Consider the following 4,213-nt stretch of genomic DNA (forward strand, 5'->3'; position numbering starts at 1 on the left):
TCCGTGGTCGCCTGGATCCGCCGCCGCCGCCTTCCTCCGTGGTCGCCTGGATCCTCCATGGTCGTCGCCGCCGCCGTCGCCGCCGCCTTCCTCCGCGAGGGGCGCATGCCGCCGCGGTCCTCCCATCCCCGCCACCTGCAGCACAAGCTGCCCCTACGGCGAGGAGGGGCCGCCGCGAGGAGGGGCCGCCGTCGCGGCAAGGTGGAGGATCCGCCGCCTCCTCCTCCTCCTCCTCCTCCACCCCTGCCGTCATCTTCAAGCTCGTCCTCCACCCCTGGCATCGGTGCTCTCTCTCCCCTCCCCTCCTCTCCCTCTTAATTCCTCCTCCGCTACCCCTATGGCTTGTGTTTGCAAGCTCTGGTGATCATTTGATCACCAATTGGTTGATAATTACTTACTACTTTCTCTATCTATGCATGTTGCTTGATATACTGTGTTGTTGCTTGATTTGTATAGCTTCTCACCATGTACTGGTGGTTGCTTATGCTTCGAAAAGCATATGAATGGATGCATGATGCTTGCCAAGCATCCCTGTTGCCTAGCAGTTGACTAATTCATTTATCTGTGAAACTTTATCTTGTTAATGTAGATAATTGAGATTAACTACTTTGCAGTAATGATTCTATTACTGTATTTACTTAAGCTAGATGGATGCCAACTATTGTTGGGGACCCTAGCTTCATTTTGAATCCTGTTGGGTAATGATAAGTGTGTAGGCTTGGTGGTTTGGATGGTTTGGTGGTTGAATTGGCCTTTGCAGTCATGAACTGCTGGCTTGGTAAATCATCTGGGATGGTTTCCTTCCTAGTTCCATTTGGAAGATGCTACTATTCAATTGGTTGGCATAACCATGGTGACTTGAGTTGGTCAAATTCCTGGTCCTTGCCATTTGTACCATGCTTCACTTGGTCTATGATTAAATGATGACCAAACATTGTTATTCCACCCTATGTGCTTGTGTTTGACATGGCTGTTGCTATGTCTCTGTACATATTTACTTGATGGATTCTTGTGAGCTTATGGTATGCTAAAATAGAGATATCCACAGTAGGGGATCATGTAAATGAATGCCACTGTGGTATCCTTTGAAGAAAATGGGAAATTTCCGATGGTTTAAAAGACTAGGTGATGCTAGGTTATTAAGTTGGATGTCAAGGTTGGTTTTATCTGGTTAACTTGGATAGGCTATGTGTTCTTGCTTACTTATGCATATCCATCTCTACTGGATTGACTAGCTCAGGCTTGGCCTCTCTCTTGCCAGCATCACTTGGTTACTACCAAGTGATGAATAAGCCCTTATGGTACCCCAGCTTTGTTTTGAACTCAACTGAGTAATGATAAATTTCTATTTCTTGTTGGCTTTGATGAAAATAGAGATATCCACAGTAGGGGATCATGTAAATGAATGCCACTGTGGTATCCTTTGAAGAAAAAGGACTGTTTCTGATGGTTTTAAAAGGCTAGGTGGTGCTAGGTGATTCAGTTGGCTACCAAGACTTGTCTCATCTGGTTAGCTGGGATATGCTATGTGTTGTTGCTTGTTTAGGCATATCTATCACTTACTGGATTTACTGGTTCTTGATTGGCCTCTCTTTTGCCAGCATCACTTGGTCTATATACCAAGTGATGAATAATCCCTTTGGAGCATCTGCTCCATGCATGCTATGTGTGTTTGAGCATCTTGACTTATGTCACCATGGTTGCTGGTTTGTTGGTGTTTTTGTACTTACCGATGATTAGATGGTTGGTCGATCACTCGTACACTCGGGGGTGGAGCAAGTGAGGCTTGGTGTGATGGCACAAATATCAACTTGTGCATCCTACCTGGCCTCACTTACTCCATCCCTGGATGTTAATATTTGTTTCGACCAACAAAGTATGAGGCATATGATATCTAGTTGAGATACCACTTGGCTCTTTCTTCCATTTTAGTGCCGATGATTAGAATGTTTGGTCACCTATACGCCGCAATATACTTTGTAGACGAGCCCCCTTTCCTGGCCGCCGTTCCGTGAACGAAGTCCTTGACGAGACAACAACGCCGACATGCCTCTCCGGCGCAGCACCACTTTTCTTCTCTCGCCGTCGATCGTGAACGAGTCCTTAATGCCAAGACGGTGCCAGCCTCCCTAGCATCATGCCGACCCTCGTTGTCGCGCTTCGGCCGTGTCGATCACGCGCCCTGCACTCTTCGCCTTTTTGCCCGGTGAACGAATAGACTAATCGTTGGAATAAGGAAGCCGATGACGGCCGATCGCAATTTAATCTTGCGACCGGCTGTCATCGGTTTCCTTATTCCAACAATCAGCCTATTGGTTCACCGGGCAAGAAGGCGAATAGTGCAGGGCGCGGGACACACGGCTTGAAGTGCGGCAACACGGCCCAAAGATAATCTTTGGGCAGGCCGGCACGGTCTTTGCATCAAGGACTCGTTCACTGGACAGCGAGGGATCGGCGTGGTTCTGCGCCGGAGATGTAGATCGGCGTTGTTGTGTCGTCAAGCACCCGTTGACGGAACGCCGACCGGGGAAAGGGGGCCCTTCTGCAAAGTATACGGCGGTGTATACTGCAACTATGGTTTCTGACCATAGTATTTGTGTTGACCAACAATGTATGAGGCACATATTCTATTTTGTCATTCCATTTGCTTTGAGATTTTCAAAATGCCGATGATTAAAATGTTTGGTCACCGTACACTCGGGGGTGGCGTAAGTGAGCCTGGTAAGATAGCACAAATATCAATCTCTTGTGCATCCTACCTGGCCTCGCTTACACCATCCCTAAATGTTAATATTTGTGTTGACCAACAATGTATGAGGCACTTATTCCATTTTGTCATTCCATTTGCTTTGAGATTTTCAAAATGCCGATGATTAAAATGTTTGGTCACCGTACACTGTGGTGTGTCGTAAGTGAGCCTGGTAAGATAGCACAAATATCAATCTCTTGTGCATCGGACTTGGTCTCACTTACGCCATCCCTGAATGTTAATATTTGTGTTGACCAACAATGTATGAGGCACTTATTCCATTTTGTCATTCCATTTGCTTTGAGATTTTCAAAATGCCGATGATTAAAATGTTTGGTCACCGTACACTCGGGGGCGGCGTAAGTGAGCCTGGTAAGATAGCACAAATATCAATCTCTTGTGCATCGGACTTGGTCTCACTTACACCGTCCCTGAATGTTAATATTTGTGTTGACCAACAATGTATGAGGCATTTATTCCATTTCTCTTGTGCATCGGACTTGTTGGTCTCACTTTCTTCCATTTTCATCATAGTAGGAACTGGATGAAGGACCCCGATGCAAGCGAGCCTGGTGGGTAGAGATGACGGAGCAAAGGAGGAACCGGATGAAGACTACTTTGTATCTCGAAATTGTGAATTTTGTATGAATTAAGAGTTGTATGCAAAACATTTGACACTTGCCACTATATATGTATCTCGATCGGGCTCTAAGTAATGTGATGATGATGTCTATGTTATATCTGTGCAATGTACATGATATTTATATTATATCTGAATGTTGCTGTATATAACTTGTGTATCTGTATTGCTGTCTATAAACTACATGTGTATAGCAGGCAGCACAATATCGTGTATAATACAAGCAAATTCTATGGCGCACTAAAAACCAATTCTGTGGCGCACGCTTTTCTGTGGCGCACCTAAGAACAAGTGCGCCACAGAAACCTTAATTCTGTGGCGCATGGGCAGGTGCGCCACAGAAACCTTATTTTTGTGGCGACGTTTCTGTGGCGCACCTCCCATGCGCCACAGAATCCATTTTTGGTGCGCCACTGATGAGGCTTTTCCTACTAGTGCTATTAATGAAGAAATACATAGAGCTTGCTAAAATTTAATTTGCATAATTGGTCTCTCTAAGGTCTAGATATTTTCTAGTAAGGGTCGAACAACAAGGAAGACGGTATAGAGTCTTATAATGCTTTCAATATGTCTTTTATGTGAGTTTTGCTGCACCGGTTCATACTTGAGTTTGCTTTAAATAACCTTTCTAGCCTAAACCTTGTATCGAGAGGGAATACTTCTCATGCATCCAAAATCCTTGAGCCAAACACTATGCCACTTGTGTCCACCATACCTACCTACTACATGGTATTTCTCCGCCATTCCAAAGTAAATTGCTTGAGTGCTACCTTTAAAATTTCCATTCTTTATCTTTGCAATATATAGATCATGGGACAAATAGC

Source organism: Lolium perenne, chromosome 2, assembly GCF_019359855.2.
Source record: "Lolium perenne isolate Kyuss_39 chromosome 2, Kyuss_2.0, whole genome shotgun sequence".
In the NCBI taxonomy this organism is placed as follows: domain Eukaryota; kingdom Viridiplantae; phylum Streptophyta; class Magnoliopsida; order Poales; family Poaceae; genus Lolium; species Lolium perenne.